General features: G+C 41.6%; 1 protein-coding gene across 4 annotated transcripts in view; it reads right to left on the reverse strand.

Moving 5' to 3' along the window:
* ETAA1 (ETAA1 activator of ATR kinase) overlaps positions 1 to 25,202 on the reverse strand; it is a 92,516-nt gene that overhangs the window by 22,711 nt on the left and 44,603 nt on the right. For 2 of the 4 annotated variants that reach the window (XR_007506016.1, XR_007506014.1), the window contains 3 exons: positions 25,032 to 25,162; positions 20,098 to 20,234; positions 14,795 to 15,575 (listed from right to left, as the gene is read on the reverse strand). The exons of 1 other annotated variant lie outside the window; for it this stretch is intronic. The gene's annotated coding sequence lies outside the window, so the exon portion shown is untranslated. Of the gene's footprint in view, positions 1 to 5,854; positions 5,904 to 14,794; positions 15,576 to 20,097; positions 20,235 to 25,031; positions 25,163 to 25,202 lie in introns of those variants that run through there. One more of the 4 variants, XR_007506015.1, reaches the window with a different exon arrangement.

Genomic DNA, 25,202 nt, shown 5'->3' on the forward strand with positions numbered 1-25,202 from the left:
TGCAAGCGCTCACGAGCGGTGCCTATTAAGCTACTCCCTGAAGGAAATCTGGGAGACAATCTTGTATCAAATTTTACACACCAAAAATGTTGACCCATGTTCTTTTTTGAAATGCTGTTTTCTGGATTTCACACAATGTGTCACTCTGTTCCTAATAACACAGTTACGGTTTTGTCACTAGATACGTTATCTTCAAGGGCTTAGAGTGTGTTGATAACATTTTTCTGAGAAGTTTAATTTTGCCTGTTTTTCAGTGGCAGGGAGCCAGCTTCTTACATGGTGTAAATTGGACTCTTTCCATTCACTTCAGTGGAACCGTAGTAACATACACCATTTGAAATCAAATTAAGCAGTAAGCATGGAATGTGAAAAAACAGCATTTTAATGCTTCAGGATAGGATTTCAACTGCAAGTGAAGGAAGTCTTTCGTTCATGACCCCAAGATGTGATCACAGAATAAATAATAAATCCTGACAATGGAAAACACTTCCTTATCCCTCTAAATATAGTATTCTCTGTTAAAAGGAAAGGTAATCCCATCTTTGTTTCTCAGGCAGAATGGTGCAGCTAGAAGTTCGTCAAGCAGATGCTTAATGGGAAGGTAATTAATGAGGATAAAGAAAGTTACAGCATTTCCAAAATAGCCACGAGCTTGTGCAGTAAAGGATTTTTAAAACACAGGTGTTTATCTCATAGGCTTTGCAAGTGTGTGTGACAGCCCCATTGGTGTGATAAATTGTAAGTGTTCCAGAGGAGCTATCATGGTCAATTGTATCATTGATATGTTGGGTCTGAGTGATTTACTGTGCGTGGTATATAAAATAACTCAAAGGAGTTGCTATGGCCTGTTGATCAAATTTATACTCAAAGAACCCCAGGAAAACAGCTAGACCTATTGCTCTAAAGCCAATCTAGATATGGCAGGTTTTGTCACCAACATGGTTAAAACAGCTTTCAGTGACTTGAAGCAATATGTTCTCATATTTTTAAGTGGACATGAAATGTATTTGGGAATCGCTCAAATACTTTTATCCTTTTTCTCTTTATTGTGTCACTGAGAAAGCAAAAGCAAATGTTAAGACATGTAGTTCATAATCTGCCAGCCAAGAAAAGGGGATGGAAAACGAAGCAGGAACACCTGCTACCATGCTTCTCCTTTTTTATTTGGTCCACTGAAAAGCGTGCTGGTTCAGGAAAGAAAGATGCAGTTGTTAAAGAATAACCATACTTGAAGGGAATCTTGTTCTGTGTAGGTCTGGTGTTTGTTTTTGCTGGGAGATGAGCGCTCTGAGAGTTTGGGAGGTTGGGAACTTTTATTGTGAGGACTTGCGCCATCCACTCGCTCTGGGAGTGAAAAAGGCTGGAGATCTGGTTTGGCTCTGTCCCGAGTCTGCTGGGAGTGTTTTGACAACTCTGGTATCCATTTGAATTTCGGCCACTCTATCTATGTGTCCAAGGATTTATGCCTTTTCCTGGCTGTGTGTCTCATGACTTCAGGAATTTGCCAGCCAGCATGAAGATTATTTTAATGAAAATCTCTTTCAAAATTTGGTTTCCACTACAGGGGCCCTACCTCCAGCCTTGTTGATTCCCACTGACTCTAGCAGGAGTTAGAGGGAAGTACTTTGAAGACACAGCTTTAACAAACAATTGAAAGCCCATAAAGACAAACAACAAATAATCTTCCTTCAATGAACTTTAGGTCACATTTTCAGAAAGGTGTAATCCTGCATATTGTCTTGGTAGGAAAATCTTCCTGTGCTGGCCTGGAAACTTTGCATATGCCTCTTTTTTATTGAGCTTATATCCAGCCAGCTGTTCTATTTTCTTAGTTTCTTCTGAGGACCTTGTTGGCTGTGTTTCATTAGATTTTATCTAGGCTTTTGTATTTATCAAGGTACTGGTAATACAGCGACAGACTTGAGAGCCTTGAGGTGGAATTTCAGGGTGCTTTATCTCTTTTGGACACATCAGTGACAGGCTGCAGATCTCAAGGCACTTGCATGCAGCCCAGCGTCTTTATTCCTGCATTGCAGGTAGGAAACTGGACTGCACAGGGCAAAACATTTTGCCTGGGAAGTGGGACACACTCTCACCCATCCAGCCTAGTGCTGTGGGGGCTGTGGGGAGGCTTGCAAACACCTGATAGACACTTTGAGAGACATCAGCAGGGGAGAAGTGAATGTGGGCTGGTGAGGTTTGCCTCTAACATCTGCCAGGCGTGGCCATGGGGAGCTCATCGACCTGTTTATGCAGCTCAGCTGGCAGGAGAGGGCACTGGGTGGTGTGGGTGACAGATCTGGGTGGTGTGGGTGACAGGTCTGCCTGACCAGCCCTCCCACCCTGGGGAGGGAGGCCTTGGCCTGGCTGTCCTGCTGGCAGCTCACATGGAAGACTTGCGTTTTGAAACCTGCTCAGAATTGCGTTTTTTGGGGGAGGTTGGCTAAATATAATTTGACCATAAAAAAGCAAACCCTTAAAAGCTCCAAAGTGGCCAGAAGGATTCATTCCTCTGACAAGTAACTTTAAAAACATGTCTTCAATTGAGTCCATGTGTCCCCTTTCAGACAATTTCTACTGGAAATGCCTTCACAAGTAGAGGCATTGCTGTAAATAATCAGATTTCAAACACTACAACTCCTAGTCGTTTTGAATATAGTCCTGGAGTTGGAATAACAAACATAAAACTGGCTGCCCTAACACAGGAAAAGGAACTGAAAGGCCATCAGCAAAATCCAAACCAGGAAATGCTGCCAACTTAAGGCAAAGTAAACTGAGAGTAATAAATCAAACTGAAACACGTATTTTATTGTGGACTGAACAATACAGGGCCTGACGTTTCCACAGGCAAGGCACAAATATCCTTTTACTATCAAAACCAAAAGCTTTTAAAGCTTCAAAAGGAGCTGCAGGCAAAGGAGCAAATAATAAATGACAGGCAAAGCTGGTCTGACAGGGCTTTGCGGGTTGTGTTATGGAGGTCTTAGAAGACTCACAGATGTCAACCTGCCCTCCAAGCATCACTGCTGGCCATGTCATCCCCAGCTGCTAACACCTGCAGCAATTTTGGGCAGGTAAGCCAAAACAGCTTAACAAGTTACCTCCCTTCAGCTGAGCTGCTGTGAGCACTGGTAGCCCATCTCCATTGCAAGGCAAAGTGTATCAGCTTGTATTTCTTCTGCCGAAGATGCGAAAATCAACATTCTGATGAAGATTTAAGCCAACATTTTGAGCTCGCGGTGGGGACTGCTGGCAGGGACAGCTCAGCTGAGAGGAGGTACCTCCTCAAGCTTTTCTGGCATAGTTGCAGTTAATTGTGAGCTTGTGCCCAGGCTGTCGACTGTGAGCACTAATTCTGCACCTGTTGTACAAGTAAGCAGCATGTAATTGAACCAGCAGATGATGTTGAATTTTGCTTTTTAGCTTAATTCTACTTTATTGTTCAGTGTGTCAATTCCTCTGAGACCTTATATGTAGAGCAAATATACCTTGACTGCTGCAGAGCCTGAGTTTCCCCAACCAAAGGCAGGCAGCTTTTCAGAAATGGGAAAAAAGATCCTAGCTGCTACCCTCTTCTGTGTGGAGGAAAAGCAGAGAGGGCATTGCAGCGCATTACGTTCACATCTGAGCAGCCTGGGCACTTTGTCATCCTTTTTAAACATACTTCAGAGCGCTTCATGATGGTACTCAAGTCTTACTGATTCCCTTTTCACCCCAGTTGGCAAAGCGACTACATGGTAGATACTGGGAAGGCGACTGCAGCCGGCAGAGGCCTGGGGCTGCCTTTCCGGTGCCTCGTCTCTATAGGGCTTGTCCGCAGATTGCTGTGGGTGACATTTGGCCCACACAGGAAGATAAGAATTAAGACTGAAAGGAACTTCCTAAGTCATCAAGTCCTGTCCCCTGCTGTTGAAGGCAACCACATCATATGATGTCTTTCAAACACTTATCTAGTTCCATCTTGAAACCATTTAGGTTTCTTGCCCTCACTACTCCTACTGAGAGGCTGTCTTTCTTCTCGTGGTTGTAAACCTTCTTCTAATTTCCAGCCTAAATATGTCCAGGGCAGTTTAGTCTGTGTTTAATAGATACTGAGAAAATAAATTAGTCACCAACTTGCTTTTATTTATGTGCATCAAGCTTTTGATACACATGTATAAGGCCCCTCTGCTGCTGTATGTATTTCGTGCTCATGTGAAGACGTCTGGTTGAGGGGGAAGGAGGCCAGCCCTGCTGTGTGCCTGCTGTGTGCCCCATTTGGGGGAGGAGAGGGTGACCTGGGCAGTCAAGGGGAAATGGGGGGCAAAAGGGAGCAAGTGGAGAAGGAAAGTGAGGAATGGGAAAGGAGAAGACAGCTGAGCTGGGGCAAGGGTCAGGAACAAGGTGTTAGAGGCGATGAGGCCTGATAACGAGCGGAGGAGAAATTTTGAAATGGAATGTGGGGGGAAGGGTACTTTTATGAAAAATAAATACTGATGTAGATAAAACATAAGCAAACAAAAAAAATATTTAGGCAACAGGCAAGCAGATGAGAAGGAATGTAAGGTAAAAGGAGAGGATTTGCAAAGAGTTTAGAGCAGGGAAAAAAGAAACTGATTTAGAGATGAAAACCAAAACTGTTTCACGTGTGGGGGTGTCCCACTTGTTGGGGCAGACTCCAGTTCTGCTGCACAAGCTGGCTGGAGCTAAACTCTTCTTCATCCAGCTGCAGGTCCCAAGAAGGAGAAGTGCAGGTGTAGTCTTAAGAAAAAAAATCTGTAGAGAGGCAAAAGTGTGTTTTCTGAGAATTCTGAGGGTGGGAACTTGCAGAGGGAATGAAAGGTACAAAGTTGGTAGTTGTTTTTTGCTGCCGCTCAACAAAGCTCCTTGCTCCACTGGTCTGTGAGAAGTTGTCATCACTAACATGGCAAATACAAATACTAAAGGAGAAACCATCCCTCTTCATCAAAACACACTTTAAATACCAAAAGACAATTCCTAATGAAGCGGATAATTTTAAAAAAGGATGGGGTTTTCCCCCTCCCTGAGGCTAGCACCCTATGCCATCATTATGTGTAAGAAGATGCACAGATGAAGTGAGAAAAACGTGGGTCAATATGCATACGCTCTAGGTAACAGACCTTTGTACTGAGCTAGCTTTAAAAATCCTGCAAAGAGCAGTATTTACTCATAGTTCATGCCAAATGTGATATTCCAAGTTAGTAGAAAGCCGTATCTGGCAGATGGGGGAGGTAGTTGTAAGATGATGTGATTCTGCTTTGTAATGCTGTGTTAATAGCCATTAAGGATCCTGTCATGTTGCAGTTACTTTACGAAGAATGCTTGCACAGAGGCCTGCACACTACTGCAGCCTGTACTGTGCAGGGATGGAGGCAGCACAGGGGTACAGACATCAGCCACATCTGAGCCTCTAAATGTCTAAGTATGTGCTTTGCTTTGAGAAGTCCTGGGGACAAGATAGGTGCTTATGCACAGCATATGTGCGGACGGCTTTGCAGAGTCAAAACCACTGTTCATGTTCTGCATGTGGTGCTGATGTGACGTTAAGTCATGGAAATACAGCCAGTGACCAGAGCAAGGATGGGTCTGGCTTTAGACTTGCCGATATTTATTACAAACAATAAATGGAAATGGAATTTTCGTTGTCAGTGGGAGATCAGGTGGTCATAACATTGGCTCTCTTGTCAGTTCTCCTCCTTCCCTTATACAATTTACAATTTCTAAATACAATTTAGAAGCTTCTTTTTCCTTACCTTATGCTGGACTCAGTGAGAAGGGACCTTTTCCGATACCAATTCCTGTGTTTCAAAATCAAAACTTGAAATGCTTTCCTCTCAAGCTAAAGAGAAGCAAAGCATTTATGTCTTTTAGATGAGGCTGGTGTTTGCAGGTCCAGTCCCAATCTGCAAATTAGCCAGAATTCATTCAAGAGCATTAATCTTGCATTACTGTGGGTTTTTTAGAGGACTGTAAGTTGTTCCCTTTTTTTTTTTCTTCTCCCCAGATGCACACATTTGAAATCATTTTTTTCTGGCCTTATAGCAAGAGAGATAGTTTCCATCAAGCCAATTAATGAATGGGAGGCGATGTTCAGTGTGTATACCAGGGGCTGCCATCTGAATGGTGAGCTGGGGGCATTGCCTGCATCTTAGTACAAGTCATCAGGTGGCAAATTCACCAAGGAGTCTGCCAGCTGTTTAACTTCATTACAGTTTATCATTATGTCTGCCTCCTTTTTTTTATTTCTACATTTAATCACCTAATATCATTTTTATCGGCTTGTCAGGGCGTGGGAGAGAGCGGTGGGGAATTCGTTTCACTTCCTTATAGTACATGTCTATTTTGGTAAAATATTATGGCAAGTTTATGTCTGTCCTACTTTGAAAAATAAGATTCAAGTAAACTAATTAAGCCTGTGAGTACCAAAACATCTAATTAGTATTAACTCTTACCTGTAAAACTGTGATATGTGTCTTCACTGCAAGGTACATTTCTGTATTGTTTAAAATGCATAATGAACCAATAACTGGTAGCCAGGCAGTTGCTTAAAGACAGCACCTTCCCAGCTCAAAACAGTCACTTGCTTTTGATTGAAGCATGTTATTGTCAGTACAACAAGACCAATCACATACTATCAGAGAGGTGATCACCAGTTCCAAGTGTATCTTCATTGGCAGTTTGACGAGGCATCAAGCCAAACCACTCTTCATGCCTTATAGCTTGGCCTTCCCTGTGTGCCCTATGTATATTCTAGATGTGGAAATGTATTGCAGTTTCGGTGGAGAGCTCACAGTTGGTTAGCTCGTACAAGATTTTAGGCTAGCAATTAATAGCACAGTTGGAAATTGAAATTCTAGCTATTTAACATTTGCTGTATATGCCGTGCCCAGTTTTAGATGCTGCACTTGTAGTGGAAGTACATTCTTGCATGGACACCAATCTAGAAATAGCTGTTGTTAAAAAAATAATCCTGTAGGGCTCCAAGGTATCCTTGCATCCAGATATACTGTAACATTATGAATTTGGGCTGACATGGTGCATGCCGTGTTGTTCATGTTTTGATTCAGAAAATGGCTAGTTCAGCACATACCAAGGTGATACTAAACAGTCATCACATCTCCTCGTTCAAGAAACTACTTTGCAACAGTGATCCAAGTTTCACTGGAGATTACTGTTTGTGAATAGACCATATAAATCACACTTTCTCCACCTCCTCCTCTGCCAGCTCTTCTGTCTAGTGGCTGCATTCAGAATATTACCTCTGTCCCAGAAGGTTAGGACAAGTGCTACCAGTGGTGAGATCCCCTTCTATGGCATCTCTAGTCCGGGTCCCTGGGGAACTGGAGCTCTGCTGATTGTTCTCCAAATTACTGCATTTCTCTAACAGGCTTTAGTGTCTCAAAAATTCACTCCGTTCCTGACCTTCTCAGACCTCTTTTCTGGCAGTTTTCCACAATGCCATCAAACTGGATGCTGTAACCTTTTAAAAAATGTTGTTAACGTAGGTTAAAATCGCAGATGCATTTTAGGTTTGATTTCTCTTTTAGAAATTCCAAATTATGCTGCATATTGGAAAGGCCTGGTTTGGCTCGGAGCCATTCTGATAGATGTCATATTGCTAAACAAGATGGGCTTAGAAATATGCCTAGATGTTTCCTTTTTTATTTCAAACAAATACAAGCAGTAGATTAACATTTGGCTGACCCTGGCAGCAATTGCTAAATGTAATGTTTAGAGCAATCTAACACTCTGATACTCTGTGGTCCTCCACAGAGGAACGTTGTTTTCAAACAGCTTTCCAAGTTGTAGAAATTGTGGGCATTTCTACAACAGGAACATAACCTACTGACCAGCAGATCAACAGCATCCAAACCACACAGCCAGCTGATGTTATGGGGGTTTATCTTGACCTCGTTGTGCGGGCAATGGCAAGGTGTTCCTGTAGCTGGCCGTTTGCTTGCAAGTAGTCAACTAAAAATCATATTTTTGTATCATTTATAAAGTTTGTGTGACATACAGCCCAGAAAAGCTTTCAATGAACAGAGAAGCCCACACCAAAGAGTGTGTAAGCAGGCCACAGAGTCAAATCATGTGACAGAAAATTAAATTTTCATGTCTCATAAATGAAATATACATTAGGGACTCTCTCCAGTGACCTCCAGATTCTGTAATTTTTGGATCAGAGCTAAAGACCTAAATCATGTAGCCACAAAGGCCTGAAACGTGTATATGGCGGGTACTGCCTTGCTACAGGCCTGCGACAGTAAACAAATGGAACTAGTTTTGGAGAACTGCTATTGACAGTAAAATTCTAATTTTGCTCCAGCTCCCAGAACAGATGTACCTCAGAGTCCATAGACTGCAATACTTAACTGCAGCTACTCAGCTGTGACCTTCAGCCTCAGGCTCACTGCAATAAAATTTTCATGCAACCATATGGAAGAATATTTTAATAGAGATTTACTGTCAGTAACTGTCCCAAAGGAGCAAATAAGGAAGCTGTAACATATTGCATACAGTAAATCAAGGGGACTTCAATGGAAAAACGAAACCTCCCTGAGGCAAGCATCTTTAAAATTACAGGCAACACTTTGTACAAATATGTGTACAAAGGACTAGATATGCTCTCAGTTAAGCAACTCAAAATGGGTTTGATTTGAAGATATATTTATTAGAATTTATTTATTGTATTTTGTAAGTGCTAATGGGGGAGGGGATCATCTTGCTGGGCTCACCAGCAACTGCTCCGCAAGTTTGGCTTCATTGGATGTGATGCACAACAGGCAAAAGTGGAGAGAGGGAGGGAGAGGGAGCACTGAGTTGATGAGTTCACGTGGCAAATTGCATCTCCCAGCAAACACAACTGCAATGGTGCTCTCTTAGCCTCTCTGACTATATTGGAAGATTTTAGTTAAGAGCAATTAACCTTTGCAGTTGCCTGGCTGCTTCCTGGAGCCTGGTAGAACTGGCAGGGAATGAAGGGGAATTTCCTTCTGGAGTGCTCGGTAGGAGGCAGGAAACACAAATGCCATAGCTTTGGAAGCATGTCAGAGCTGTTCCCTGTTGGCAGTCCTCTGCGGACACTCGTGTGGGCAGAGGGAATCTGAAGAGCACAAATGGGCAGAGGTCTGTCCATTTGGAGGTGTTTAGAGACTTAAGAATTCACCTTTTACAGCTTCATTCTCTTAGCTTTTCCATTGACAGTCCTTTTGGGGGAATTTCTGCAACTGGATAAAGGCAAACAGGAATCTGAATTTCCCCTCTACTCTCACAAATACTCATTTCATTCCTCTAATGAAGCTAATAACATGACAAGGGAATAAATCAGGAACAAGTAGATTAAATGCTTATGGAGGTTAGACTGAGTTATCCTTTATAATATTCAGTACTAAGTGTCACGTAAAGAACAGCCTACCTGAAAACATACAGGTATATATTGAACACGTTGAATCACGAAGTATGTGAAGAAAGAAGGGCATAGCAAAGCCCAGGGAAAAAGTAGCCAAATAGCTGGATACAAATCTGCCTTTCTGAAAGAAAAGTGGAGTATTGCATATGATGGACACCAGCAAGCCATAACAAGACGATTGTTGAGTATGATTAATACAGCACGAGGATTTCCCCGGGTAGGTGCAGCAGTGGGGGTTGCCATGAAAACCAGGTAATGCACACATGCAAATTCACGTGGGCTTACGTTAGAAGCAACCAAAAAGCATCCTTTATGTGGTTCCTTGGTTCCAACACTGTGGTGAACTCTGGTTACGAGTAGGTGATCGCAGCTGTCAAAAGCAAAAGTAGTGCAGGGTCCCTGGCTTCTGAGTGCTGCTGCCTACAGCTCCTAGTTCCCTCTCTGTTGCTTCTAGACGTGCATGGGTGAATGAGATCGCAATGGTGATCTGGAGCTAGAATTTAGGCAAAATCTAGCTCCAAAACCTCATACCCTAAACTCGCCCTTTTCACACACATATTTTGGGGAGACAGGTGCAAATCTTAGTTTGAATTGGCCTTTCTTTCCTCTGAAGTGAAAAAAACCCCAAGATACATTGTTCTTCACTTGGGTAAATCTGAGGGCAGAGGGCTTAAGGACTGTCCTTTGCTCACAATGGCTACGGGGACACGCAGGTCTTGATGCAGCAGTGCTCTCCAAGCACGTGGTGCCGAGGAGCAATAGTGTCTACTGCTTTGGGTGGTGAGCAGGAGAAGTAGCAGGGGTGTATCTCAATGTAAAACTGTGAAGAAAGGAGTCACAGACATGCTGTAAATCTGTGCAGGTTTTGGTGGCTAGGCAAACATTACAAGAGAAAATGAGGAAAGGTGAAACAAACCAAGATATTCTCCATTTTTGCAAACAAACAAGCTGCATAAAAGAAACTGCACTTCATCCCCATGTTTTCTTGAAGTGAGTGCTCTGCAAGACCCTGCTTTTTGACTAATTGCATGATCCAAAGTGGTCACTGGAAAGTGAAAAGCACGTTAAAACAGTCATTTAAGTCTGGACTCTGAAAACCCTGCTCCTCCAGCTTTGTGTGATGATTTTGGAGGCTGCTGTTTTACCAGCAACCTCATTCCAGAAGAACTTTACAATTTCTCACAGCTGTTTCAAAGGAAGGACAGGTCTTAACTTTAGAACATCTCACGCCTACTCTGGATAGCAATTAGAGATGTTAAGAAAAGTAATTTTTACAAGAAATATTTTTAAATTGTGGGTTTCAGCCATCTCTTTCTTTGTACTTTGCAAATAGTTTGCTTCTGTGCTCTAAAATAGGATGGGAAATCATGGGAAGCAGTTCTGTGACCCCTCTTTTGCTCCTCACATGTGTCGTCTTATCTGTAAGAAGTCCTCACTTCTCTTGAGTCTGAGCGCTTCCATTTCACTGAACTCTTGCTGTGCTGTGAAACATCAGCTACAGGCATCTTTGAAAAGGCAGACAGAAAGTAGCTTTTAATGACTGAAAGTTACATCTCCCCCCAACAAAGATCTCTCAGTATTTATTGGTTTTGTTTTGATTCTTTTTTTGTTGTTTCGTGGGTTTTTTGGTACTAGCCCTAGTATCAGATTCAGACTAACCTAAGGAATCTATAGGTTTTTTTCCCTTTTGCTTCTATATTCCTGTTTCCATCTTGAAATGCTCTATTCAAACAGTGCCTAAATGAGAGGGTTATAAAAGTTTTGTTTTGCTGATCCACTGTTGACAGAGGCTTTTGAGGAGAGATAAATCACTGACAGTCTCTGAGCATCACAGAGACTGTCTCTTCTTAGCTCAGTACCATTTAATCACCTGCAGGCATCCCAATTACCATAAGCAGAATTACTATCCCAATTAAGCAGCAGTCCTTGCCACTTGGTGTCATTAGGCTTAATTTGGTTCCTTGGGAAGTGTCCTGATTAAGTTGATTACCTGATTAAGTGGGTGTACTCTATATGATGGGCCTGATGCATCAGTGCTTTATGCCAGTTCTGCTTGTTGATTAAAGTGCTATTATGGCAGCACAGAAATAGAGCAATGCCAAGGTGAATCTGGCCCATTGCTTTTAGCAGTTGTTGTCCAAGCTTGCAAAACACTTTGCATTTTTAGCAGGAAGTCACCAGACACAAATCACCCCTGGGGTTAATTCTCCAGTTTCGGAGGAAATGAAATTGGGGCGGAATTGGCAGTTGTTTTTCTTGTAAGAACAAAAAAGTGAAATCAGCTGTCTGCAAGGGGGTTGGCTGATGTGGTGAAAATGGACTTGAGAAATGCAAGATAGGAACATTTAAAATTTAAACGGTAGGGTGGGTGGGGAATCTAGCAGCTCATGTTGCTACTATTTTCCCCTGGTTTTCCATTCTGGAAAATAGTGCTGTATGGTATCAGCCCATTTCAGCCATGAGCTAGAAAACTGCTTTTAAACTCTTTTTGTATCTGTTTGTGTTTCTTGGCTACCTATGGGTCTAACATGGAATGTCATAATATTAGGAGCCATATTCATTCACTGGTTGATATAATCAAAAGCAGTGATATCATAAGATAGGTTAATTAGGCATCACAAGAAAAAAGAGGTTATTTCTGGCCTAGCCAGAAGTAAGAGGGAACAGAAGCAAAACTAGTAAAGCAAAGTCTGTAAAGACTTTCTTTTTTATTTCTATTATAGGAATAAAAAATGTGGGATACTTTTTAGGTGTTAGATCTTTCAATGTAATTGTGACAAATGACAGTACTCAAAATGCGCAGGTTAATCTTTGAGCATTAACTCCATACCTAAATAATACCTGTAATAGCTTGGGCACATTTGTTGTAGAAGTCTATGTAGGGATGCCGTGTCTAGACTTCTTGAATAGCCAAGGAAGCAATACAGGAACTTCTGGGGTCGATCCAACCTGATAGAGATGTCTGCTTTAGGATGAGGTGTCCTGTCAATATACAGCGAGTCTTTTCAGCTAGCTCAGAGGTTAATATCTATGCTGTAGGCACCCAGACTTGGCAAGGTGAATCAAATGCCCACTCTTCGCTGAGGTTGTGCTACTGGGCCACAGACGTGCCCACTACTTTCAGCAGAATGTGTTGAGAAAAGAATCTGCCCATCTGGCATGAGATGGAGGGGTAATATCTCCACTTGCTTTTATCTCTTGTCCCTTTCATCCAGAACATATTGCTGCAACTGAAGTTAATACAGCTATTGGCAATGTTATGAACATATTCAATTTTTTTCCCCTCCCATTAGGTTTTCTTGGAGGACAGGAAGCAATTTTGCCTTCTGTCATGCCATTTATCTACGGATAAAGGAGGAAGGATGCAAACCTGCATAAAACTATCCTTGCTAACAGGAATCAGTTGTCCAGCAATATCTGTTTGATCTGTCCAGCTCATGGAAGAGATACAGCACTAACTAAGCCGACACTGTATTTTCCAGACTGTTAGCCAGCTTTTATCCATCTTTTGGTGCAAAAGAGGGTCTGTACAGTCAAAGGGCAGAAAGAGGAAGGCTTGCCCAAAGGGCTAATCAGAGTGGCAGGCTAGTGTAGGTGCTTTGGAAGCATAGATGTGATGGATGTGGTAGCAGCGCATACTCTCTCCATTTAAAAGATTCTTAAAGTAGCACACAGCTGTCATAATACCTGTGTCTTTCCTTCTTACCCATCCCTCTCTAAAATCATTCATCCCTAAATAGTCCTCATGCAGGAGTATTTAGGGAATGGAGAGGTTTCTGTCTTCGTTTATAAGAGGATTTCCAGGGAGCCTCCTTGTAGCCAGCATAGTCTAGCTGACTTCTCAGGTTGATCTAATCTGTGCTAGGGAGTGGCTGGATCCCACCAGAACAACTTTTTCCTAGACATTTTCTTGGGCATTTATGATAGCTTCTTCAAAGCAGATATACTAGCCCAGACCACACAAAGTGAAAATACTGGTTTGGACAGCAGTATCCAAAAATGCCTTTTGAGGTACATTAACCTGCAAGATAGAGGTGTATATCATTAACTGAACAACATTTAAATCTTCTTTTCCTTTGAGTAATTCAACAAACCCCCTGTTCCCATCAGGAAGATAAATAGTCTGAGCTGAGGAAATGATTCTGAACCTTGTTTGTAAGCACTCGTGAGCCAAATTGAAAATTAGGGAACCCCCTTACAGAGTTGGGCTGATACACAACAGCTGGAGAATCTGGCCCTTAGTACCAACATCCCCTGCGTGTGTACATTCAACTCTTGTGACCTGAGCACGTGCAGTATGTTATTTCCTCTATCTTCGCAATCTGGCAAGAAACTGTAGCGCCCTGAAAGGTTACAGATGTGGCTATAAAGTTTGCATGGATACTCACTCAGCTGTGTGTGTCACAGCTAGGTGAGCCTGACTCCTCCTTGGAGTCAAGTAAAGAAGGGGCAGGGCTTTCTGTCAGTGAATGCACCTTTAAAATAAGAACATAAACACCCACCACAGCATAGGAATCCCCAGGCTAGCTATAATCTGGGCTAGTGGGCCATATTCTGTAGGCAAAGATGTATATGGGAGTGTTTCTTGCTTGCACATCCAGCTGCCTTTGGCTGCTCAGCCTGAATGAGCAGGCTCTTGATTTTCAGTGGCATCAGGATTCAGCGCAAGTCTGCAAGGAGGCTCAGCCTCCTGTAGATTTTGCCACACATGCCTCAGCTTGGCTTTTGCTAAATATTAGGCTTAAACCATTTATTTATTCTGCCTCTTTGTTTCTTGCTCCTGAACGTATGATCCATTTCCACAGAGGTCAGCAATGATATTCCCATTTGCGTCAGCGTGGCATGGCAGGAGCAGGAAAAAGTTGCCCCTGTGGTTCTTCCAAGCATGCCCGCTCCCTGAGTAATGAGCGATCTGTTCCTTGTTCCCTGGGTGCGGCACGTGTTCAAGGTCTGTTGTTTAGTTTTGATTGGCCAAACAGGCTACGAAGTGTCACTTCTCTTTGACTGGATAAATGTAGCATTTAGGAGCAGGTGTCTAGTTTTAATATTCATAGCAAATGTACTTTAAACACTTTCTAAGGCAGGTCTTCAGGACTTCATTAGGGGTCACTCCCTCTGAAAACACTGTTGTCAGCAAACTTGTTCACTATAACACTGACAGGAAGAAAGCACCGAAAAGGTGAAAACATAATTGAATCCAATTCCTTTAAAACTAAAAAATGAATGAATGAATGAATGAATGAATATTGCTGTAAGGTATTTGCAGTAACCTCCCAGATGTGTCTCCTGGACTTTGGATGAATTTGGCTCAGAAGTACCTTTTCTTTTATTTAGATTTTGCTTTTTATTAAGTTTTTAAAAAACATTTTACAACCAATAATAAAAAGGAATATTAAATCTCATACAATGTGTCATAGCTAATAAAGAAAAAAGTGTGCTGTATCCTACTAATATATCATGCTCTCCAGGAAAGTGTTGGTACCTTAGAACTGGCAATGGGCCTGACCCCTCCAATCCAGTACTTCCCTCTATTCTATAGAGTAGGAGTTTTAGGTTTGTAGATGTGTGTTCCTACAGCTTTAAGTGAGACAAACAGAATCCTCTGTGCTCTGTCATGTATTTATATGGGATAAATCATCAGGATGTGTCTTAGGAGATTTCCACCATTACAGACCTCAGAAACCTCATGAGAGAAGCTCATCTCCCAGAGTTCTTGTCTTGCTGAGGTCAAAATCTTGTAAGAACATGGCTGTTCTAAAGGATTAAATGTGAAGCCGATGTTAGCACTGATTTAATCTTGCTCATAAACTTCAAACTTGAGCCAAAACCTCTCTACATGCAGATAGCAGGAATGACAGCTTGATGGATCTGAAACTTTAAGCATTGTGTACAGTTGAGATTGCTAAGCAGGATGAGAGATATGTAGAACCTTGGATAGTCCTGTAAGGATATATAAGCCCTTCACAGGCTTGTCAGATGAAGAGCAAATGTGGATTTATGTGTTAGGATGAAGGAAACAGGAACCTTCCTACCAATGAAGGTTAGGAAAACTTCTACGTTTTCTCCAGTGAATTGCATGCCCGCATAAGCCAAGGGGATTAAAAAGCAATGTTCTGCATGCCAGGAGCCATAGCCTTCAGAGAACAAATGTGGTTCTGGGAGATCCCTGAAAAAGAATGAGACCTTTAGGTAATAAAGAGTATTTTTAGGGATTTTTTTTTTTTTGAGGGGGGTGTGTTTGTTTTTACAGTTAAAGGAAATTAAACCAATTCCCTAGCTTGATTTCTCCTTGTGGATTAGTCTGTGCTAATTATTGCTGTTAATAGAACTGTGAGCACTCAAGGTCCCAAACATGCAAAGACTTGTACAGCTATTCTGTGTGCCTATTGAATCCAGACAAACAAACTGACAAACAACTGCCTGCAAAGTTAATGGTACATGTCTTTGCAGGATTTGGGCATGAGAAGGGGTTTGGAATCATGGTTGTTTTAAGAGCCCAAACAAAACAAGGGCTGGTGGAAAACATAAAACTGATTCTCTTCATTCAAACACGATTCTTGATCAGTTGGTATCTTTGAGGCTCTCTAGCTAAGCCTTGTACAGGAGAAAGTAGTAAGGATTCACAAGTGAATGACAAAATCAATCAAAGGCAGGAAAGAAAAACAACCTCCTTGTTTATGATAAGTATCAGTTCTGTTTCCTTTGCATTGGCTTCATCCAAAGCCCACTGTAATCGATACTATTTTCCCCTTGACTTCAAAGCACTTTGGGTGAAAGCCTGTTGCTGCACATGGTTGTTTTCAATGGTAAGTCTCTGAGCACAGCTGTACTATACACTGGGCTGTGGTACAGCAGTCCTGGATCTCATGCTGTGCACAGTGTCCTGCAATAATCCTAGCCCAGGTCTGCAACCGGCATAGCCACATGGTCACAGTGTGCTGCCAAAGCTGCGCCATTCTGCAGAAACACCTTCTCATGCCATTCCCCTCTGTGCTGCTTCAGGTTCAAAGGGAAAACGTAAAGTGAGGGGCATCTTGGGAAGCATCAATACCACTGGCCTCTTAATAAGCTACAACTTAAGGGGGAGTTACTGTAAAGACATGAGCTCATCTGCATTACGGTGTGGTTTTGGCTAAACAGCCTAGCCAAGCTGTTTGGGAAATTATTTGCTTTCTCTCTTTTCTTTTAAAAAGCTCCCCATCACCACTCCACCATGCACAAACACATTCAATTTGGTCATGACAACGTTTTGACCCTACCGTGGAAAAGGCAAGGAAAAATGTGTTTGGTTTTGGTAGATACTTATTTTTCAGTTTCATACGGAAATGCTGTAGTTTTAAATTACTGCAGAAAAAAAGACTTTTAAAAGGGGACAGAAAGGTTAAAATGTGAATAAAAATAGAAGCATTTTGCAAAAGGAAATGTAAACCTTTTGGGGAAAAAATTTCAACTGCATTTCCTTGCTGTATTTTGCTGTATCTCTAATTATTGGAAGGGGAGGCAGGCAACTCTACACAGTGGTTCATCCAACTGATTTTATGTATGTACATGTGCAACAAATCTCTTTTAAGTCGCTGGATAGGCTTGGAGAAAACACATGACTTTTAGGGAGCAAAAACTGGTGGGACAAACATTATACCTATGCAGAGAATAAAGCATTTGTCAAAGCTTCTAACAATCAAAATTTTGTACTTGCTCCTAAATGTTTAGGTGAAATACAAAACTGGGATGTTTAGGCTCTTACAATGTAGATAGTCAACTTGTGTCTTTAATATCAAATAACTGGGCTGGGATTTCTAGTGAGGTCCAGGTTTGCTAGGTGCCCAGCCTCAATTAGAATTCCCTTTGAAAACTATGGGGAAGGTGGGTGATAATAAGGGTCAAAGCAGGGCTGTATCTGTGGCCCTACTGACACTGCACAATTAAAGGTAGCTGTGATACATTGAAGTATTACACAAAAGGAAAACTTCAGCAGCCAGTGCCTTTGATGGAAGGATACATTATGAGCTTTGCCCTAAAGCTTTGTAGGGAACCCCCAAAGCATGAACAAGGTGTTTCATGCTTCATGCTATTTTGGGGTCCAATATCTGAGAGATTGGCTTTAAGCACAGAGGCCCCAGTTGTAGTCCCATTCTGCTTGTCATCTGCTGGGACCAGGTAGAAAGCAAATAAGGGGATTTTCAAAAGAGGTAGAGAACCTAACTCAGAGGTTTTTAATTCTTTCTCTAGAACTGAAAGAACTTCCTACAAAACTTTAAAAAATATTTTGTGATAAATTCAAATGCCTCTCAGGCATGGTTAGCCTTTAAATACAACCCTCATGCCATGTTGTCATTTATGTAAGACTGGGCCATCCTGATTAAGAGAGTGATAGTATGAAGAATAAGAACAGTGACTTGTAAAGAATGTTGAGGCAGCATCACGGAGCTGCTCTCCTGGAACATAAATTTGCATTAAAAAAATACAGTGTTTTCTTTGCAAGGGATTGTAGAGCGCTTTAGAAGGCTAATGACATTATTGGTAGGTGATACATTTTGCAAAAGGAAGACAAGGAAGAGAAAACATAATTTCCTCTAAATTCAGCATAAATTCTATTACCTCTGTTATTGTCCCATAGGCCAATGGCACAGATTTCCTAAAGCATCTGCTTCCTAGATTATATAGTATGGTTTGTTCTTTCAGAGCACTGTATTGTTTCTATGGAGATCAGTGCAAATGTTTAGCTCTTCACATCTATACAGGGATTATGACTTAAAAAATAAAAAAGGAATGTGAAGTTGGGCATCTATGTACATACTTAGCTACCGGTAAATTGGAATCTGCTGGTGGACCAGCAACTGTGAAAATGTGCTCTATGTTTAGATTCAAGGAGGTGAGTGCCAGGCTCCTGTGTTTAGAAAATCTTGGCCAGGGTCTGCAAGTTATTTACTGATTAGTTGTATTTTATCTTGACTCTTGCCTCATATTTCTTTCTAGTTAAGAGAACTCTTGCAGTTAATCACAGCAACATTTTTAGACATAGGTGATGGGGATTTAGTGGTGCTGGGCCCGTACTCTAAAAAACTTTTCCCATGTTACTACGCAGATACCATAAAAAGCAAGTTAGCATTAGGAAGTGGTGATATTCTCACATTGCAGAGAGGAGGCAGAGGTACAAAAAGGTTACGTGGTGTTTTGTCTGGAGCCTCTGACAGACCTGGAAACTGAACACAGACCCTATTTTCTTGTTTGGATGTCTGTAACCCCAGAACAGTTCTTCTACCTTCGTCTCCCTCACAGATTTTATTAGCGTACAGCTGGACCTTGGCGTCCCAATCACTCATGGTAATTATTCATCAGTGTCTTGCAGGACTTGGGTGCTGGAAGTATTAGATCTATTGTACATAATTTATATAATTTATTCTTCAAAGTCAGAAGGGAAAAGGAACCCCTAAGTTTTGATTAGACACTAAATTCATTATTTCACATTAGAATTGCCTTCACCAGAGGACCAAGGAAACTTATTTGATTCAGTAACAAGAGCTCCAAAGGGTACTAATTTAGTAAGACTATTGACTGTTCATTACTCCGATGTTGCTCAAATAGCTGAGAGCATGTGTGGTGTTTAATGTGATCTTAAACATTACTATCTACGGTAAATCAGAAACAGGGCACAAGTGCTATAGCTGCTGTTTAATGATGTATGAAAAAGCTGCCTGGTAAAGTGTACCATTAAGAAAAGCTAAAACCAGTGCTGAACAAAGACCTGATGAAATATTGATACCTTTGCAGCCAGTACAATTTCTTGTTACGTGGAAAGTGACTAAAGTCTGGTTTTCTGAAAAATCATACTTAACTTGGGCAAAGCAATGCAATCAGATGGATGGGAGCAAATGATCTATTGGGGGGTGGGGGGGAACCCCAAGGAAAAATAATACAGTTTTCAATACATCAGTGTTTAGTTTATAATCAGGAAGACTTCCAGTTCTGCCATTATTACCTTTCCATTGAAATACTGAACCTCCACCACCCCATCCCTAACTCATTCCTCCTTCTTGGAGAAAGAATCCAATTAAAAAAAAAAAAAATTCCTAAGACAGTACTTTTAAAAAGACAAACTGAAGGATGTAAACTTCATCCCACCTTTAAAAAGTGTAAGACGACTGACAGGGGAAGCTCTCCCAGGTCAGATGACATCATTGCCAGACCTTCTCTTAGAGATTCTTGGGAAAAGCATCACTCCCTTTGCAGCTGACATACATGTTCTTAGCAGGGAGGATGCTTCTCTTCTCTGCACGTGTATATCTGAGAGAATGGCTTTGTTCAGCACTGCCATGAGCACTGTTACTTAACGCCAAACCAGTAATGCGCATCCCCATTTGCCAGTATTTTGACATAAAGCTAGTGTTTGTCCTTGTGGACCTGACCCCAGGAAGGGTAGCTTCCATTTCTTCAAAGCTAGGGAAGCACCTCTTCAACTCTTTGTGAACCAGGGCTCAAACATCCGTGCAAATTAGGTTATTTTTATTTTACTTCTCTGATTCATTCCCCTTCCACAACACTTGTGGTTTGTGTAACTGGGGCTGTGGTAGGTTAGCACTATTGCCCTCTTTATCTGCTGCGAGGGTCTTGAGCACAGGGATTATGGTGGAAGTTTTTACAAGTCAGGGTGCTGTTGTAATTGTGGAAGCTGGCAGGGATTGCAGTACCTGTGCTTAGTGGTTAGAACATCTCTCTCACACCAACACCTTCTGTAGTCTGTGTTGGGGAAGACCTGAGGTTTCTCCTTTCTGATTGCTGCTTGTGGGCTTTTGCTGACCCCATAGAGCCCCGTGGCACATTCAGCCTAGAAAGAAATAAATACAAGACCGAGAAGGCACCCAGAAATGGTCAAAGCAGGGAGTTAAAAAAAAAAAAAAGACCAAAAGGAAGTGCTTTTTCACACAGCACATAATGAAATTGTGCTACTCATAAACACAGGATGCTGAGGAGACACGAAGAATGAATTGATTCAAAATAAAGAAAATAATGGGATCAGGCAACTTTATTAGAAGAGGTCCATTGGAGGTTATTAATGAAGTAGATGGAACCTCCAGGTCAGGAAATCCTGGAGCCATTGCTTCTAGGAAGCAGGACACTGTAACCAGAAAAGGATCGTGCTTCCCTGGCCCCATTTTTTCCCTGGTTTTCTACTACTGAGGCACGCCAGAGGCAGCGACTAGGCCGAGGAACCTCAGGCTGAAGCAGAGAGGCCCTTTGCTGGAAACGGCCTGAAACTACTATGAGCTTGATTCAGGCCAGCTGAAACCCGTAGGTCTCTGCTCTGCGAGGGAGGTTGCCCTCTGCACAGAGGACAAAACAGGAGGTCATATTTCAGGGTTTGGCATATGTCTGGAGAGGGCATTTGCTCTTAGCAAAGTCTCAGAGGTTGCTCCAAACTTCTTTTACTGGGGGAATAAAGGCCAGACATGTGGTTATTAATGCGCAGAGTGGGCTCCCTCCACTCTGTTGCTGCAAGAGGCCTTGTATAGGTCTGCCTACTCCAATATACAAATATATCCAATATACGTACCCCATAAATGTACACGGTATGTACACATGCATGTACACATGCATGTATATATGCTGACATAAGCAAAAATAAAGAGGAATCAAGAATCATGCATTCAATGTGAGCTCCAGCAGCATTTCAAGTTATTTGGGGCTGTGGCATAACTTTTTTACAAGTGGGTATTTTAAAACCAAGTAATAAAAGGGATTTCGGAGATAATTGATGTAGATCTGTGGTATTGTGCAAGAAAGTGCCCTGAAGAAAGACTTGAGACAGGCGACTCATTCAGATTGTAATTAACTCACAAAGAGCAGGTGAGGGGAGGGACAAGCCTCCAGCCTTTTCACTCTTCTCCTTAAACAAAGAAGACCTTTACAAATATGTGTGTATTAGATCCTTTGGTCTGCAAATTTCTCTCTGGCTCACACCCTCATAAAAGATTCAGAGGGCTGTATCTTTTGGATTACTAATTTATGCTGTTTACAGACTGGGAAAGGGGAAAAGAAGAAAAGCTCTGAAAATTCTAGGAGCTGTGCTTTGCTATTAGGAGAAACCAGCTTTTGTCAGACAATGTTGTTCAGCCTGATAGGGGATTTTGTTTAGCTGGAGAGGAAGGACCAGCCTGAGAGCAGGATGTTCTCTGTTGAGGCCCAGTTCAGCAAAGTGAGTTCTCAGGAAACAAACAGGAGGCAGGAGCAGTAACAATGCCAGGTTTGGGGAATATGCACTGAACAAGACCCAATGTGAGGACGAGACTGTGCACAGGCCTCCTGGAGATGCCGGTTTCACCCCAAATTGTGGGAAAGGCTTGTGTTCTTAGCTTTGTCTGCCTTCTTCCCATCTCTTTCCTTGGACCAATCTGAGGTTGGCCAGGCACAAAATGCCCCCCTTTCTCCAAATACGCTAGAGCTGTGATGTCCTATTTGTATTTCCCAGAGGTCAGAAAATGGTTCGTCTATGTCAGGTGTTTGCCTGCCAGCACCTGGTAGCAGGGTAACATTTTGCTCTTACCCTGCTGTGAGGCTGCAGGTACAGTACCACTCTTATCATCTGCTCTGTGCTGCTGTAATCCCTGATTTTCATTTTTCAATACCAAGCCCTGATTTTTGTCAGTGGGAGTCAAGGTGTGCAAGGAATGTAGGTCCAAGCCCTTCATGAGACCTGTCTAAGACCTCTGCAACTTCATTTTTTTCCTTATTGCTCTTTTTCCTTTCCATTAGCCAAGCAGAAACCTGACTTTCCTCTCCACAGCAGTGCAATCAGCACATTGAAGATCTACACATTATAATCCCTCTGCATCCTTTTCCTGAATTTCTTAAACTAATTTATTCATCTAAATGTATGAGCAAAGCTTTTCCTCCCTTGCCTTGAATGGCTTCAGACACCCTTAAATTAAAATAAAAAATGGCATTGGGGTGCTGTCACTACTTGAGAAAAGCCAGAGGAATAAAATTAAGCCCATCACTGTCCCCAATTCACACATTTGTAGGAAGGAAAATTGAAAGTTCAGCACCATGACTGAAAGATGGAGTCCTGGTTTGTCATCTTCTCTTCTTAAAAAAAAATCTTAGTGATTTGATAGATCACAAGGATCCCTGCCTCTGAAACAAAGAAATGGGAGATGGTCTTTCACTGGTGATGTAAAATAGGAGCCACAACAAGGTAGTTGAGGATGCATCCTCCATTAGGCATGTAAGTAGTTGCACTGAGATCACTTGTGTAAGATTAAGCATGAATGCTGACTAAACTGGGGCTCAGACGAAGCATTACGGGGGAGGTGGTTCCATGAGAACATGAAAGGATGAATAAAATCAGGGTCATGCTTTAAAATATTGGTGCCCATGTGACGAACATAATTTAGGGTGCAGAACATAGGTTTCTGTTAGTACCTAAGTGGACTTAGCTATTCTTTGTGTCTGTGGTTTTATTCACTAGTACACACGCAGTCTGCAGATGCTTTGCTTTTAAAATGTGTCCCCAGTTCTTTTCTCTTTAACCTGCAACGAGTTTCATCTAATGACTACCTTACTTAACCTGCTTCATCAACAATTCACTTTTCTTTTTAAAAATCAAAAGAGCTTACAGAAACATTTTATTAAAAGGAAAGGCTGGCTTTAACATCTGTAGAAGGAGGGGAAAGTAGCTTTCATAAGTAGATCTTTTATTTGCCTTTCTAAAATTTTAATGGGACTCAGTGGTCAGGCCTGAAAATTTGCAATGTACCTCCAAAACATGCTAAGGCCCAGACACCCACACGCACACATGCATGCACAAAAATCCACCCATAACACCAACACATGCTTCTCCAGTTCAGAATAACCTCTCCTGAAGGGCCACGTGCATAAAGTGCCAGTACATAACGGCTCATGTAACTGAATTTTAAACTCCTGAAAATAGCAGCTTAGATTGGAAGTGCTGACATAAGCTTAGCGACAGCAGTGCCAGTTTAACAGTTGTATGCACTATGGAGTGTTCTTGCAACATTCCTCATTTGAAAGACAATCTGTGCGTGGTATAGACTAGTATGGTTAAAAAAAAAGAAATGGGGGGGGCGGGGAACCAACTGTGGTCTTGGCTGACAAACTCTGTCAACCAACGCAATCTGTGCTCCTGATGTTTACTGCTTGAAGCTAAGTAGGATATTTAGCCAAATTTCAATTCCTGCTACAAATAAAGCTCAATTTATGTGTGTGAGTATGTGTGTGTGAGAAAGAGAGATGATTGCTCATTTAAATGACAACTTTATATATGATAATTACAGTCATTAATGAAGACACACTTACTTTACCATAGATTATGAGGATAAAAGAAGATCGCCCAAGAATCACGTTCTGGTATAGACTAGAGTCAATAAGAAAATTAGTCCAAATACTATCCGGAAAATTGTTCTTAAATAATGCCCTAAAGGTTAAAGGAACAATGGGTGTAAATTCAATGGAAGAAATTTTAAAAACACACTAGAGGTCACTGTTGCTACTTGAGCAAAAGCTTTTTCTGCTTCCTTTTAATTTAAGACACTAAAGATCAAACATTTCAGGAGAAAAAAAGTACTTCTGTTTCTATATATTTCAAAGCATGTACAGTTTGATATCCTGAAAAAATAAACAATATATTGATATGGAACAGATGGTTGTGCTATGATTGTGGAAATGGTATGTACTGTACATATGAAGAACTTGGACTCATAGGACAATACAGTTCTATTTTGTGCAGCATCTTTCATACAAATGGCATCCCCAAACACTTTATAGCTTGTAGCATTAAATAATATAGCTTTAAATTACAGAGATAAATAATCAGTGGGAGAGAAATTAAATGTTATGGGCAGGGGACAAAAGAAATGTTAGATATCTGAAAGCTGCGCGAAGGCATAAATTACAAATCAGAGCCAAAGATAAATGAGGAAGCCAAACAATTAAGTCTTGTAATGCAGGAGAAAATACCTCAGTCTTCCCAAATTATTCATGAGCTGGGTATTAAAAGGGAAGCAATCATTTTATATCATAAATACAGTCCTATGCCTAAACGTATTTATAACTACATACGTGTGTGTGTGTAATGCCTGTGTCTGTGTATATATATATTTATATCTGAAGAAGAAATCCCTCTGAATGCCAAGGGTGTAGACACTCACTATAAATGCATGACTCGACCATGGCATGTTGCATGTGTTACAGCCTTCAGCAATTAAAAAGGTCTGGATTTAGAGGAACATTTTTACTCATTGATATGGAGAATAAAATCATAGACTTCATATAATAGGAATATTACCATGGGCTTCAAAAGCAGGTGGTGAAACCTTCCTGCAGAATGCAGTTCTCTTTTCTGAGATCTAGTTGCCTCTTGAATGCCATTAAATTTCAGCAGACAACCAGTCTCTCTAAGAGCTCAAGGAATTAAGCTACCAGTGTAAATAATAGTGAGTAGTGCAAGTGAGTGAGAAGGCAGGTACACTGATATTTTCGAAGAACATCGTTCTGCGTTCAGTCTTCAAGCTCTAATTACCATCTCATCTTTCAGAGCTGCCACTGAATTGGATATGGGTTTAGGGGACTGCCCAGTGATGGCTGCTGTATCTGATAGGTCCCTTACCTGCTAATGTCATTGGGATCAGAATTTCCAGGTCCGTGGGAACACTATAAGAGCTTGAGATAGTTTTCCAGCTTTCCCTCAGATAGTCTTTTTGAAACCATGTGGATTTTACCTCCGTAGATCTGTTGCCCCTGTAAGCAAGGAACTCAAGGATTATTATCTCATACCTGC

This window comes from Accipiter gentilis, chromosome 5, assembly GCF_929443795.1.
Source record: "Accipiter gentilis chromosome 5, bAccGen1.1, whole genome shotgun sequence".
Taxonomy (NCBI): Eukaryota; Metazoa; Chordata; class Aves; order Accipitriformes; family Accipitridae; genus Astur; species Astur gentilis.